The sequence below is a fragment of the Haliotis rubra genome, unplaced genomic scaffold (genome assembly GCF_003918875.1).
Source record: "Haliotis rubra isolate DU_JTF1 unplaced genomic scaffold, ASM391887v1 Scf832, whole genome shotgun sequence".
Taxonomy (NCBI): domain Eukaryota; kingdom Metazoa; phylum Mollusca; class Gastropoda; order Lepetellida; family Haliotidae; genus Haliotis; species Haliotis rubra.
In genome coordinates this window covers 281,231-298,473 of record NW_025767560.1, presented here as the reverse complement: position 1 = coordinate 298,473, position 17,243 = coordinate 281,231, and the positions used below count along the sequence as shown (strand labels likewise).

At 41.7% G+C, this 17,243-nt stretch overlaps 1 long non-coding RNA gene across 1 annotated transcript in view; it reads left to right on the top strand.

Annotated features, from left to right (window-relative positions):
- Window positions 1-6,731, top strand: part of LOC124262358 — a 28,035-nt gene extending 21,304 nt beyond the window's left edge. The window contains exons 3-5 of the long non-coding RNA XR_006894565.1: window positions 4,466-4,547; window positions 4,954-6,146; window positions 6,181-6,731. This is a non-coding gene — a long non-coding RNA (uncharacterized LOC124262358). The remainder of the gene's footprint in view (window positions 1-4,465; window positions 4,548-4,953; window positions 6,147-6,180) is intronic.
- Window positions 6,732-17,243: the final 10,512 nt, after the last annotated feature.

The window sequence follows — 17,243 nt, the reverse complement described above, 5'->3', positions numbered from 1 at the left end:
GTGGAGATACACCAAATACGTATTACACAGGGTGGAGATAACACGCATCATACGTCATTACATAACCACACTGCTATTACCAAACACGCCATGGAGATACAACCAAATACGCATTACACAGTCACACCGTGGAGATACACCAAACACGCACACGACGGTGGAGATAACCAAATACGCATTACACAGGTGGAGATTAACCAAATACGTATTACACCAGCTGGAGATAATCACCACATACGTATTACAAACAACGGTTGGAGATACACCAAATACGTATTACACGGGTGGAGATAATAATACGTATTACACATGAGCTAGATACACAAATTACAAGGGCGGAGATACACCAAATACGCGATTATTACACGGGTGAGATACATCCAAATACGTATTACACGGGTGGAGATACACCAAATACGTATTACACGGCTGGAGATACACCAAATACGTATTACACAGCTGGAGATACACCAAATACGTATTACACGGGTGGAGATACACCACAATACGTATTACACGGGTGGAGATACACCAAATACGTATTACACGGGTGGAGATAATCCAAATACGTATTACACGGGTGGAGATAATCCAAATACGTATTACACAGCTGGAGATACACCAAATACGTATTACACGGGTGGAGATATACACCAAATACGTATTACACGGGTGGAGATAACCAAATACGTATTACACAGCTGGAGATACACCAAATACGTATTACACGGGTGGAGATAATCCAAATACGTATTACACGGGTGGAGATAATCCAAATACGTATTACACAGCTGGAGATACACCAAATACGTATTACACGGGTGGAGATACACCAAATACGTATTACACGGGTGGAGATACACCAAATACGTATTACACGGGTGGAGATACACCAAATACGTATTACACGGGTGGAGATACACCAAATACGTATTACACGGTCGGAGATACACCAAAATACGTATTACAAGGGTGGAGATACACCAAATACGTATTACACGGGTGGAGATAATCCAAATACGTATTACACAGCTGGAGATACACCAAATACGTATTACAAGGGCGGAGATACACCAAATACGTATTACACGGTGGAGATACACCAAATACATATTACACGGGTGGAGATAATCCAAATACGTATTACACGGGTGGAGATAAATACGCAAATACGTGGAGATACACCAAATACCGCTGGAGATACACCAAATACGTATTAAATACATTACGGGTGGAGATACATCCAAATACGTATTACACGGGTGGAGATAATCCAAATACGTATTACACAGCTGGAGATACACCAAATACGTATTACACGGGTGGAGATAATCCAAATACATATTACACGGGTGGAGATAATCCAAATACGTATTACACAGCTGGAGATACACCACATACGTATTACAAGGGTGGAGATACACCAAATACGTATTACACAGCTGGAGATACACCAAATACGTATTACACGGGTGGAGATAATCCAAATACGTATTACACGGGTGGAGATAATCCAAATACGTACACCAAATACACGGGTGGAGATAATCCAAATACATATTTACACGGGTGGAGATAATCCAAATACGTATTACACAGCTGGAGATACACCAAATACGTATTACACGGGTGGAGATAATCCAAATACGTATTACACGGGTGGAGATAATCCAAATACGTATTACACAGCTGGAGATACACCAAATACGTATTACAAGGGTGGAGATACACCAAATACATATTACACACATATTACACGGGTGGGGGTGATAATCCAAATACGTATTACACAGCTGGAGATACACCACATACGTATTACAAGGGTGGAGATACACCAAATACGTATTACACGGGTGGAGATACACCAAATACGTATTACACGGATGGAGATAATCCAAATACGTATTACACAGCTGGAGATACACCAAATACGTATTACACGGGTGGAGATACACCAAATACGTATTACACGGGTGGAGATACACCACATACGTATTACAAGGGTGGAGATACACCAAATACGTATTACACAGCTGGAGATACACCAACTACGTATTACAAGAGTGGAGATAATCCAAAAACGTATTACACAGCTGGAGATACACCAAATACGTATTACACGGGTGGAGATACACCAAATACGTATTACACGGGTGGAGATACACCAAATACGTATTACACAGCTGGAGATACACCACATACGTATTACAAGGGTGGAGATAATCCAATTACGTATTACAGAGCTGGAGATACACCACATACGTATTACAAGGGTGGAGATACACCAAATACGTATTACACGGGTGGAAATAATCCAAATACGTATTACAGAGCTGGAGATACACCAAATACGTATTACAAGGGTGGAGATACACCAAATACGTATTACACGGGTGGAGATACACCAAATACGTATTACACGGGTGGAGATATACATCAAATACGTATTACACGGGTTGAGATACACCAAATACGTATTACACGGGTGGAGATACACCAAATACGTATTACACGGGTGGAGATAATCCAAATACGTATTACACAGCTGGAGATACACCAAATACGTATTACACGGGTGGAGATAATCCAAATACGTATTACACGGGTGGAGATAATCCAAATACGTATTACACAGCTGGAGATACACCACATACGTATTACAAGGGTGGAGATACACCAAATACGTATTACACGGGTTGAGATAATCCAAATACGTATTACACAGCTGGAGATACACCACATACGTATTACAAGGGTGGAGATACACCAAATACATATTACACGGGTGGGGGTGATAATCCAAATACGTATTACACAGCTGGAGATACACCACATACGTATTACAAGGGTGGAGATACACCAAATACGTATTACACGGGTGAAGATACACCAAATACGTATTACACGGATGGAGATACACCACATACGTATTACACAGCTGGAGATACACCAAATACGTATTACAAGGGCGGAGATACACCAAATATGTATTACACGGGTGGAGATACACCAAATACATATTACACGGGTGAGATAATCCAAATACGTATTACACGGGTGGAGATAATCCAAATACGTATTACACAGCTGGAGATACACCAAATACGTATTACAAGGGTTGAGATACACCACATACGTATTACACGGGTGGAGATACACCAAATACGTATTACACAGCTGGAGATACACCAAATACGTATTACACGGGTGGAGATACACCAAATACGTATTACACGGGTGGAGATATACACCAAATACGTATTACACGGGTTGAGATACACCAAATACGTATTACACGGGTGGAGATACACCAAATACGTATTACACGGGTGGAGATAATCCAAATACGTATTACACAGCTGGAGATACACCAAATACGTATTACACGGGTGGAGATAATCCAAATACGTATTACACGGGTGGAGATAATCCAAATACGTATTACACAGCTGGAGATACACCAAATACGTATTACACGGGTGGAGATAATCCAAATACATATTACACGGGTGGAGATAATCCAAATACGTATTACAGAGCTGGAGATACACCACATACGTATTACAAGGGTGGAGATAATCCAAATACGTATTACACGGGTGGAGATAATCCAAATACGTATTACAGAGCTGGAGATACACCACATACGTATTACAAGGGTGGAGATTACAATACGTATTACACGGTGGAGATAATCCAAATACGTATTACACAGCTGGAGATACACCACATACGTATTACAAAGGTGGAGATACACCACATACGTATTACACGGGTAGAGATACACCAAATACGTATTACACAGCTGGAGATACACCAAATACGTATTACACGGGTGGAGATACACCAAATACGTATTACACGGGTGGAGATAATCCAAATACGTATTACACGGGTGGAGATAATCCAAATACGTATTACACAGCTGGAGATACACCACATACGTATTACAAGGGTGGAGATACACCAAATACGTATTACACGGGTGGAGATACACCAAATACGTATTACACGGCTGGAGATACACCAAATACGTATTACAAGGGTGGAGATACACCAAATACGTATTACACAGCTGGAGATACACCAAAATACGCCTTACACGGGTGGAGATACACCAAATACGTATTACACGGGTGGAGATACACCAAATACGTATTACACTGGTGGACTCGCAGCAAATACGTATTACACTACACACAATGTGACACATCACGTGTAGTACTGGTGGAACTACGTAACACGTGTAACTCATGTGGCCCCACACTCATCACGTGTAACACTGGTTGATCTACATCGACAAATTATCGTACATATTTCCACATCATATTATTTACAACAACTTGAAACACGAGTTATAAGCGTTTCTTGTTGACCGGTTGTTTCAGTTTTACTTAACTTGAGCGATGGTACAGGCTCACTTATGCTGCAGGATCGTTACAGATAGATTACCTATTGTTTTCAGATACAAACACATTGATGTACGTTGGTGTGGGAATAGGAGTGGCGGTGGTTGTTATTTTCGCGATCGTTGCCGTGCTGTTATGGTAAGTGAAATATAAGGCCTCCTTGAAACAAACAATGTGTATTCATTTTCATTACAGTGATCTTACTTTAAAGACAAACAATTGGCAAAAAACTGTGAAATCAATAATTGCGATTACCATCAAACACGCAAATATCGAGAATAATTAAAGTATTTATGTCGAGAGTACACACATCGCCATGTTGTCAAAGTGGACACAAGTCGTTGTATTAAGGGATGTGTCACAGTAGCGACACTTTATAACGACCCTTATTCAGTCTGGTGCTAAACGTCTGGTTTCCTCACACATTACAATGACACACTGTGATGTAACTGAAACAGTTCAAAGCTGCGATAAACCAAACTCACTCACTCACTTCTTCATTCACTCACTCACCCATAATGGTAATGTGTTGATGTGCTTCCAGGTGTCGTTGTCGAAGGAGGAGGACGCCAGACTCCCAACCGGAAATGCCGAAACCCTATCCCCCCAGTGATGCCGGAATCCGAGATGTCGACTTCAACAGATTTTCTTGTCCAAAACGAGAGCCTATCTGCAGACTCCCTGCCTATAGCCCCACCTCCGCCTCAAGTCGAGTTTGAGCCCAATCCCCAGGGAAGGTTCGACGAGTTGAACGAGAACACAGCTGGTGAAGACGAGGAAGGTGGTGAAGACTACTTACAGCCTGGCAGCTGGAAGCCCGCGTCAGATGATCTGTACATACCTATGGATGTCCATGTCAAGCAGGAACCACCCGTCCCGTCAAGTCAGCTGACGGTCGAGTATGCTGGCCCCAGTTCACATCCCCCCAAACCAGTAGCGTGCCATGGGTCAAAAGGGTATGTGAACATCCCCAACTCCGGCGCACCACGTGTGCAACACCGGTCAGATATCCAAAGGTGAAGGAAGAAGACGAGGAGGAAGAAGCTCAAGAAGACTACCAGAATGTTCCTACAGCATCAACTGGTAACGGTGTTGCGCAGAACAACGCAAACACGCTTCCAAAATATGCAAATCTGTCTGCCGAGGAGATGATGCGTGCCTCACCTCGATCTCTCCCTAAAGTGCCAAAGACAAATGTAAAGGCAGGACAGCCGAAGAATGTAAAGAAGGAACAGCCAACAAAGGTAAAGACAGAACAGACGACTAATGCCAAGACAGCACAACCGGCAAAAGCAAGGGCAGAGCATACGCCCAAAAAGGTCACACCAAAGGTCACACCTAAAGTGAAACACAAACAGCAGTCTCAGGAAGAGAGCGAAGAATCAGCACCTGACTATGTCAATGTCAAACAATATTCAAAAAAGGCGGAAGTAAGTGGCCGACCGGACATGGTGGAACTTAAGCTTGCTTTGAAATCAAGAAAGAAGTAAACATTATTAAGTGAACGTACACGTTATGAAATGCAATTAGTGTCTTTCAACTGGGAGGTCATTTTGATTAGGGGTCCAATACCCCTTCAAGGACTTTTGCTATGACCCGTTAGCATTCAGCACTGTGGCTAAGGTCTGTGCTGTGACCAGTGGGGATCTGTGATGTGGCCAGTTGGAGGTCAGTGCTGTGACAAACGGGAGGTCAGTGCTGTGACAAATGGGAAGTCAGTGCTGTGACAAATGGGAGGTCAGTGCTGTGACAAATGGGTGACAAATGGGAGGTCAGTGCTGTGACAAATGGGAGGTCAGTGCTGTGACAAATGGGAGGTTAGTGCTGTGACAAATGGGAGGTCAGTGCTGTGACAAATGGGAGGTCAGTGCTGTGACAAATGGGAGGTCAGTGCTGTGACAAATGGGAGGTCAGTGCTTTGACAAATGGGAGGTCAATGCTGTGACAAATGGGAGGTCAGTGCTGTGACCAACGGGAGGTCAGTGCTGTGATAGCAAGACACAGACATCTGAACTTGCCACATTCCTTCAGCTATATAAATGTTCTATACAAACGTATCTTCGAGCGTCTGTGTGATAAAACTGCCACTCTTTGTGTATGTGGAACAGTGTATATTCGAAGTGGATATATTCTACTTAATGTGATATCTGAAGCCCCAATGACAGTGGATATTACGTGGGCAGTTAGCGTGATCTGATACTATGGACCGGAAGCGGAAGTTGGCTGGATGTGCTTGAGCAGCCACGTGACACAGCCGGGATCTCACAAGGAATTGTCTTCAGTAGCGCACACCTTATTCGGAGAAAATCACCACACTTAATATCATTCGTAGACGGACACCATTGTACAAATCTAGATAGGATGTTATGGAGAGATATTTCACTATGATTGTCGTGACAACAAATATAACACTGATCGGTTCGGAAGGAGGTAGGGGTGAGAGATGTGTCAATTGCGTTCGTCGCTCCATATTAGATGGTGAGGTGAGGTGAAATTGGGTTTAACGTCGTGCTTGAGAATATTTCGCTCATATGACGACGTGCATGCGTGTGTATGTGTATGTGCGGCTGCTTGTACTAGCCCAGACTTACGCTGGTTTTATAGTGCTAGCTCACTGAGATACCATGCCGCAGTGAAGCATGAATACCCCACTCAGACACATTATACTGACTCCGAGCCGACCAGGCGGACGCTCTAACCACTACACCATATTAGATGACTATAGAGAACAAATACCAGATCACATGAAGGAAGGCTGCATGAATTAAAGGACGATTTCCGCCATCTGAAACACGCAGTCGGTGTGGCAGTTTTAGAATGAATTGTCATGCGCAAACGCGCAGTCTAATATGTGTCGTATCTAGTCACGTGACTAACATCGCGCGATCAGGGTCTTTTTCATACAATCGTAGTGTACATGCTTGTGTGCAGACTGGATATATGTAAACGTGTGGTTCATGAAATAGGAGCTTCTGTCGAGTGATACCGTATTTATCATAACCAATCCATGCTAAGTTCTTCCACCTGTGCTGGTGACAACAGGCGACCAAATGAATTGGGTGACAGATGATGGGGTGTTATCGGATGGATGAGTTGGTGGCCACCATATCAATCACTTGATTGTCTGGCCAAGAATCGATATTTACAGGCCTATAACTAGAATATTGCCAAGTGCGACGTTAAACAACAAACCAGCTACTTCTACCAAACTGTGACTGATCTACATCGATTGTAAATCAATAGTACAATCCGAGAACAACCTGATTCCAACCTACATACTCTTTGCATGAATATGACTGTTTGTTTTGTATATTTATATATTTCTACGTCGATGTCTCAAACTGATATGAACCGATAAAAATAAAATATTTTAACTGACACATAGTCGGTTGGTTGGTTCCTGTCTTGTTGGTTTAGTGTCCCCGCGAGCCACCTCATAGGCATACCATAATGTCCTCCCACGAGTATACCGTTCTGTATCCTGACCAGTGTTTCTCGCAGAATACCGTTCTGTATCCTGACCAGTGTATCTCGCAGAATACCGTTCTGTATCCTGACCAGTGTATCTCACAGAATACCGTTCTGTACCCTGACCAGAGTGTATCTCACAGAATACCGTTCTGTATCCTGACCAGAGTGTATCACACAGAATACCGTTCTGTACCCTGACCAGTGTATCTCACAGAATACCGTTCTGTATCCTTAACAGTGTATCTCACAGAATACCTTTCTGTACCCTGACCAGTGTATCTCACAGAATACCGTTCTGTACCCTGACCAGTGTATCTCACAGAATACCGTTCTGTATCCTTAACAGTGTATCTCACAGAATACCGTTCTGTATCCTTAACAGTGTATCTCACAGAATACCTTTCTGTACCCTGACCAGTGTATCTCACAGAATACCGTTCTGTACCCTGACCAGTGTATCTCACAGAATACCGTTCTGTATCCTTAACAGTGTATCACCCACAATACCGCTCTGTACCCTGGATATTGTATCACCCACAATACCGCTCTGTACCCTGGATAGTGTATCACCCACAATACCGCTCTGTACCCTGGATAGTGTATCTCACAAAATACCGTTCTGTATCCTGACCAGTGTATCTCACAGAATACCGTTCTGTATCCTGACCAGTGTATCTCACAGAATACAGAGCATCACCGAGAACACGGCTCTCACTTCCGTGACTACCCACAATACCGCTTTGTACCCTGGATGGTGTATCACCCGCAATACCGCTCTGTACCCTGGAGAGTGCATCACCCAGGATACAGTTCTGTATCCGTTACAGAGCATCACCGAGAACACGGCTCTCACTTCCGTGACTACCCGCAGTACCGCTTTGTACCCTTGATGGTGTATCACCCGCAATACCGCTCTGTACCCTGGATAGTGCATCGCCCATGATACAGTTCTGTATCCGTTACAGAGCATCACCGAAACATGGCTCTCCCTTCCGTGACTACCCACAATACCGCCTTGTACCCTGGATGGTGTATCACCCACAATACCGCTCTTTACCCTGGATAGTGCATCGGCCACAATACCGCTATGTACCCTGGATAGTGTATCACCCACAATACCGCTCTGTACCCTGGATAGTGTATCACCCACAATACTGCTCTGTACCCTGGATAGTGTATCACCCACAATACCGCTCTGTACCCTGGATAGTGTATCACCCACAATACCGCTCTGCTCCCTGGATAGTGTATCACCCACAATACCGCTCTGTACCCTGGATAGTGTATCACCCACAATACCTCTCTGTACCCTGGATAGTGTATCACCCACAATACCGCTCTGTACCCTGGATAGTGAATCACCCACAATACCGCTCTGTACCTTGGATAGTGTATCACCCATAGGCCCCATAAGATTGCATACAGTTCTGTATCAATTACAGAGCATCACCGAGAACACAGCTCTACACTTCCGTGACACTGCATTACCACTTACTTATAGCGTTCATACCATTTGACAATCACCAAAATAGCCCCATAAGATTGCATCACCACCAATATCGTTAAATATTTTCCTCCCCACGACAGTGTATCACAGATAATACCCCTTTATGCTCCAGAACAATGTAACACCTAGAATATCCCTTCCCGGTCAGCGACAGGGTATCATTGGGCACACGTCCCCTAAACCATGTGACGAGAACATTCCTTCCTTAAACGAGGGTACCTTTTATCACGAACTATCATTCGATACAGCATTACAAAGTTATTTGACATGACGCACCGCATTCTGCAATCCCAGGTAGAAAGCCCGCGTGATGAGGTCAGAGCTCGTCAGCATCCGCATCGATATTGAGAAAGAAACTTTACCGCCTGGTCTGTGAGTGAACTGTGAGGTTACCTTACTGAATACAGGTGCTACAAGCGTTCGTAAAATCCCTGTTCTATAACCCATGTTTGGTTATAACCAGCAATCAGCAATATTCAATTGCAAGCCGTATATATACACTCAGACGTACACGCAGCGTTAGCAGGGTACCAGTTCTAACTCCTCACGGGGGTTGAATACGCTAAAACACAGGTCATCTGAATTCGCTGTAATACATGTAATACACTACCATGTGTATGGAATAAGTTGTCTGCAGTTACGCAGGCGTTTGTTCAAACAAGCAGGAACGTATCTATGTATATTGACCTGAAGCACATCCAATTATAGTTACTGTTTTAATACTCTTTTCCTCATCCTAGTCAAGTATTTTATATGTAGAGCCAGTGTTCCAGTGACAGAAGGTGGAAGAAGATTAAAATAGTGGAACTGTACGTACCCAACTGCCTTACAAGCTCACTATTTGATTTTCAAAAGCTGCACTATTAACTCCGATTCCGACACAATTAAGAGATGCAAAATTTCATTTTGTGATCACTGGATTGTCTGGTCAAGACTTGATTATTAACATGCAACAAATAGTTGAAATATAGTTGAGTGGAGCGTCAAGCAACAAATTATCATCCTTCGGGAAACATCAAAATTTGTTCCAGTAATATTCACGTATTACGTCGAAGAGTCCGACATGACGCATTTTGTAAAGTTGCCGAGATTTTCTTTATCGTGACATTTTCAGAATGTTCTCTTGAATTATCTCTCTTGCGTGATATGTTCAGAATGTTACTAATATTCTCTCGCTCGTATGTCATGTCAAAGTGTCGTCGAGACTCTCACTCGCAAGTCATGTCAGAATGTTGCCAGGATTCTATCGCTCATATGTCATGTTAAAATGGTGCCAGGATTCTCTCGCTCGTATGTCATGTCAGAATGTTGCAGAGGTTCTGTCGCTCGTATGTCATGTCAGAATGTTGCCAGGATTCTCTCGCTCATATGTCATGTCAGAATGGTGCCAGGATTCTCTCGCTCATGTCATGTCAGAATGGTAACAGGATTCTCTCGCTCGTATGTCATGTCAGAATGTTGCCAGGATTCTATCGCTCATATGTCATGTCAAAATGGTGCCAGGATTCTCTCGCTCGTATGTCATGTCAGAATGTTACAGAGGTTCTGTCGCTCGTATGTCATGTCAGAATGGTGCCAGGATTCTCTCGCTCATGTCATGTCAGCATGGTAACAGGATTCTCTCGCTCATATGTCTTGTCAGAATGTTACCAGGATTCTCTCGCTCGTATGTCATGTCAGAATGGTGACAGGATTCTCTCACTCGTATGTCATGTCAGAATGTTGCCGACATCCCCCTTTGGTCATGTTGCGTGCTATTCCAGATCATTATTCTGGATGCCATGAAATATTTCGATGTTGAAATCGATTTTCCTTCTTCTTATCCTTTTGTTGAAAGCACGAAATTCATAAAATATTTAGCTCTACGCTTATGTGCCCGTACGGCCATAGATTTTATTGAAGGCTGTAAGTGAATGAGTGTGGTTTTACGCCGCTTTTAGCAATATTCCACCAGAAATGCGCTTCAAACATTTTACCCATGTAAACCCTGTTCTTTCCCCGCGACTCTTTACCTCTGGGATGCCCCACAGCAACTTGTATCCTATTTGAAAACCACACTTCAATGTACTTCATCAACTGACTCAAGCGTTCTTAAATCGGGTGCCAATTAGGAGACACGCCGAATGCCCAGAAGGGAGATGATAGCATCTTCATCACATCAGTTTCTCCTCCCAACCCCCCTGATATACCGAAGTACTACCCAAAGTGGACTGTTTGTTCACTCCTGGTGTCTCCACTACAGATAAGAAGGTAAGATACTTTATGGATGGCAACTTCTCTCTTATATTATGATGACGGTATGTATTCGTATACTGTTGTCAAGAGATAGTGAAGTACTACAGCACAGATGTCAAAAGCAAACACATGACTGGAAGTGATCTCTATAATTAGGACAATGAGTTCAAAACGAGGACAATATATAGAAGTGTCATGTGCCCTGTCGTGATATTACCAGCTCTACTCAAATACCAACTCAATCTATAATTACACAGTGTATGAAGTCATGTCATGCCTCATTGAAACGCCGAGGCCATCTCAACATTGAGCGAAACACCCATAAAATACCATTATGTGGGCATGATCATTTGGGGAGCAGTCTCTTGAAATACACAATTTATTTGCAAACAAAGTCATTTTACCCATGTAAACCCTGTTCTTTCCCCCGCGACTCTTTACCTCTGGGATGCCCCACAGCAACTTGTATCCTATTTGAAAACCACACTTCAATGTACTTCATCAACTGACTCAAGCGTTCTTAAATCGGGTGCCAATTAGGAGACACGCCGAATGCCCAGAAGGGAGATGATAGCATCTTCATCACATCAGTTTCTCCTCCCAACCCCCCTGATATACCGAAGTACTACCCAAAGTGGACTGTTTGTTCACTCCTGGTGTCTCCACTACAGATAAGAAGGTAAGATACTTTATGGATGGCAACTTCTCTCTTATGACGGTATGTATTCGTATACTGTTGTCAAGAGATAGTGAAGTACTACAGCACAGATGTCAAAAGCAAACACATGACTGGAAGTGATCTCTATAATTAGGACAATGAGTTCAAAACGAGGACAATATATAGAAGTGTCATGTGCCCTGTCGTGATATTACCAGCTCTACTCAAATACCAACTCAATCTATAATTACACAGTGTATGAAGTCATGTCATGCCTCATTGAAACGCCGAGGCCATCTCAACATTGAGCGAAACACCCATAAAATACCATTATGTGGGCATGATCATTTGGGGAGCAGTCTCTTGAAATACACAATTTATTTGCAAACAAAGTCATTTTCAATCAATTAACCATAATAAAGTCAGTTTTCCTGAAAACGAAATACAAATGCTCCTATAAAAGGTAACAAAAAATGCCCTTTTCTTGCAGTTGGTATGTCAAAATAATACACACTTTTGTTGTTTCTATTTAGAAAATTGTATAAATGTTAACTTGTTTATGTTTGAAGAAAATATATGAGGTCCTATATTTTAAAGAATGCTGATCTTAAAGCACACCACCCCCAATAAATTAAACGGTTGCTCCCCAAGACAATCAAGTGTACGTGGCATATATAATATACAATAGGAAAACAAATTCATCAATAATTCTGCTCTTCTAAAACAGATTTCCATGTCGTTTCTATAAAAGCAAGCCATAACAGTGAGCAAGGATCAACAGATTTCCATGTCGTTTCTATAAAAGCAAGCCAAAACAGTGAGCAAGGATTACTAATATCCCCAAAACTGTGACTCCCAACATCAGCTGAACTAACCACTAATGTTGATTACTCTTGACAAAAAAAGATGCCATTACTAAAATCGAAAAACAATCTATTCAATGATTGTATAGTTTTTGGTTGAAAACAATTGATTTGGGACATTTCGAGAAGTTCAAGAGATGTCATTTGTGATAATTCATGATACTGACTAACTGAGTTTGGTTTTACGCCGCTTTTAGCAATATTCCAGCAACATCAGGGTGGGGAAAACCAGAAATGGGCTTCACACATTCTACCCACGTGGGGATTCGAACCCGGGTCTTCGGCGTGACTAGGCTACCCCACTGCCCCGATAATTCATGATAAATCATAAAGGTAAAAATATAAGTTTGCACCTCTACTGTAGATATGGAGGATGATCCACAAATTTGAAAAGGATCCATTTAAATGTGTTCAAAAGCTATGTTTTTTTAAGCTCAAAATTTGTAAATTTCTAAAAGTTAGAAAATAAGAACCAAACTTGACACTGCATCAAGCTTTTTGATAAAGAAGCCATTTCCAAACATCAAAACACTTTGACCAATACTTTTTGTGATAAACTCATCTAAGTTTAAATTTGTAAATTGCTGTAATTCTTTTTAAAAAATCAGAATATTACATAATGAATATTTGCACTCCACCTCTCCTTCAGACAAAGACAGTGGTCCCCATACATGTATTTGAAAACAATCCAACCAAAGGTTTTCATGGTAATGGTTGAACAAAAATGTCTTCAGATGGACAGTGGAGTGGTGGGGTAGCCTAGTGATTAAAGCTTTCGCTCGTCACGCTGAACACCTGGGTTCGATTCCCCACATGGGTACATAGTGTGAAGCCCATTTCTGGTGTACCCTGCCGTGATATTGCTGGACTACTGCTAAAAGCAGCGTAAAACTAAACTCACTCACTCACTCAGATGGAGAATTGGAAGGAATTCCATGGTATACTTAAAATTGTAAACTTTTACATATTTTCTGAGGCTGTTATGTTTGCCTCACAAAGATGCATTTGTATCCACATACAGAATCTACGAAACAACAGTCTTTGGTAGCTAGTCCTTGACAAGAGGTTAACTTCCCTTTCAATAATGCTGTGAATATCTGGGTTAGAATCGATCTTCAGCAGCCCATGCTTGTGTAAGAGGCCACTAACAGGATCAGGCTTGCTGACTGGGTTGACACATGTCATCGTATCCCAACTGCATAGATTGATGCTCATGTTGTTGACCACTGGATTGGCTGGTCCAGACTCAATCATTTACAAACCGCTGCCATATATCTGGAATATTGATGAGAGCAGTGTTAAACTGCTAATAAACAATAATGCTTGCCCTGCTTCATTATATCATATAATATGAAAAATGCTACCAGGTTTGTGTACCAACCTTTCATAAAATACCCTTGAGCTATTAAACATTTATCAAGATCAAGCATTTCTAAATGACACTGGGGAGTTCAGAAAATATTAAAATAATGAGTGATTCTTTTTATTGGTGTACATATTGATTTTCTGAAAGAAAAAACCCACAATTTTAATCCTCCTCTGTATGAGTTAACAGTGTGCGCTGAACACAGACATTATGATTAAAGTATTTTAAGTGTTTACTATTTCCATAACAAGTTGTTTGTGTGTTAAGTATTCTCAATAACACTTAGCTGCATAGTGTCAAGGGATGTTGTGTTTCACAGCCCACAACTGGGCTGGTTTCACATTTACATTTGCAAACTTACTGCTAAGGCCAGACCAATTTTATTTCTTGTTTACGGATCTGCCTGTCATATTTTTTCAAGAATAAGAAAAAAAAAAAATAATAATTTTCCCCACTCAAAAAAATAAATTCTAAAGTTTTTATTGGCCAAAAATGTAAACATACAAGAAATTTTGTTTTCAGATTGTTTTTTGCCCCATATACACTTCATAAATTGCCAAAAGTAACATACTTTGAGTATTTAGAAGGAATATTACTTTGACAGGTGATTTTTATTTTCATTTTTTTTTCCTCCTGCCTTTAGGTTTTCTGACAAAAATCTGTAAAACAAGAAATAAAATTGGTCTGGCCTGATAGAAAATCAAAAAGGTTGATTTAGAGACCAAATTAACAGTGAGCAAGTCAGTGACCCACAATGACATGATGTGTCCTTTTCTACAATGTTTTTTTAAAGGAAATACTCAAGTTAAAATGTTAGGAAAATGTATTGAAAATTCATTACTAATCAGCATTTTTGATATAATTTATCCTTACTAATTCATTTAGTCACATATGGCTAATGATGAAATGAATGAAGTCCAATTCTCCTTCAAAGGAACAAATCTTATAACTTTCACCATGATTTGAAAATGTTTTCCTCATTACTTAAATCCCACGGGTCCTCATAATATGTTGTCCTTTGACACTGTACTCTCGTGGAAGAATACAATCATAATTAATTTCCTGAAGATGTTCCTAATTGGCACTGTGATTTCATATTGATTCAGAATTTTATTTCCATGCTCAATCTGGCTGCTACTGGGCCTTAGTGCTGACAGACTGCCTCATTGGTACAGTGGATAGAGCATCTGCCTGGAGATGGAAGGTCAGGGTTTGTCTCTGGTTGTGTCATACTGGAAGATGAACACATAGAGAATTTTCTGGGTTTCATCTTCTTTTTATTGTTCTTTAGTTCTACCTGATGATGGGTCCAGAACAAGCCCTGAAACGTTGTACCTGATTGTGGGACCAAACAATAAACGCTGTTCTAACTGATGATATGGGACCAGAACAAGCCCTGAAACGTTGTACCAAACGTGGTGATGATGGGACCAAACAATATGATGTTCTACCTGATGATGGGACCAGAACAAGCCCTGAAACGTTGTACCAAACAATATGATGTTCTACCTGATGATGGGACCAGAACAAGCCCTGAAACGTTGTACCAAACAATATGATGTTCTACCTGATGATGGGACCAGAACAAGCCCTGAAACGTTGTACCAAACAATAAATAGAAGATGAAACCCAGAAAATGCTCTATGTTCATCAAATAGCATCTTCTAAAATGCCAATCAAACATACTGGAAGATGTTAAAAGACAGTACTTGTTGTTTACCAGTGAGGTTGGTTTGGTAGGCTGGTTGGTTGGTTTGTTGTATAATGCCACACTCAGCAATATTCCAGCTATATGGTGTAGGTCTGTAAATAATCGAGTCTGGACCAGACAATCCAGTGATCAACATCATGAGCATCGGTCTACACAATTGGGATATGATGACATGTGTGAACCCAGTCAGCGAGCCTGACCACCCGATCCAGTTAGTCGCCTCTTACGACAAGCATGGGTTGCTGATGACTAATTCTAATCCGGTGTAACAGGCCAGAGTATACCCCTGTCCCAGACTATACCCGGGGTTAAACTAGGCTAGCCCAGACTATACCCCAGGTGATGTACTCATTCACAGTTTGGTTCAGGAAATGTTTTAGTTCATCATTAATGTAGTTTTCTTTCTGGTGATCCTGCAGCTGTGCATTGGAGATATTGTCGGAACAGTGGAACAGATGCCTTTGTGTAGATCGAGGATGGTTTCCAGCACTTCTGGGCATTGTATTGTGCAGTAATTTTGTATTATGCAGTAATGTAAATGAAATGCACCTACAAATTCCTTTAAATGACACCAAGACCATTGCCCGGAGTCACACACTCATATTGAGTGAATTGTCAACATTATTTTTTAGGGGTATAGTCTGGGCTGGAGGGGTATACTTTGGCCTGGTCCAGAATATACCCCCGGGGTATAAACTGGGCTAGCCTATAGTTTACCCCGGAGTATAATCTGGTGGGGGGTTATTCTGGGCTATTACACCGGGTCTTCATGGGTTTACCAGTCAGGACCTTTGCATTAAAGGCATAAAAAAGAAGAGGTTGCCATGGAGACTCACAGTGTTTGAGTGACACATACAAGTTGGTTAACCTGCAGCATGATTCAGCTAGAACTATAAAACCAGCATCATAGCCAAAAACATTAAAAGATGTTGAGTGTTGTTAACCTGTGTGGAGAAACCAAGGCTTGTTTGGCTTGGAGAGGGTTGATTGTGGTATGCACCCTATTGGGCAGGGACTGTAAAA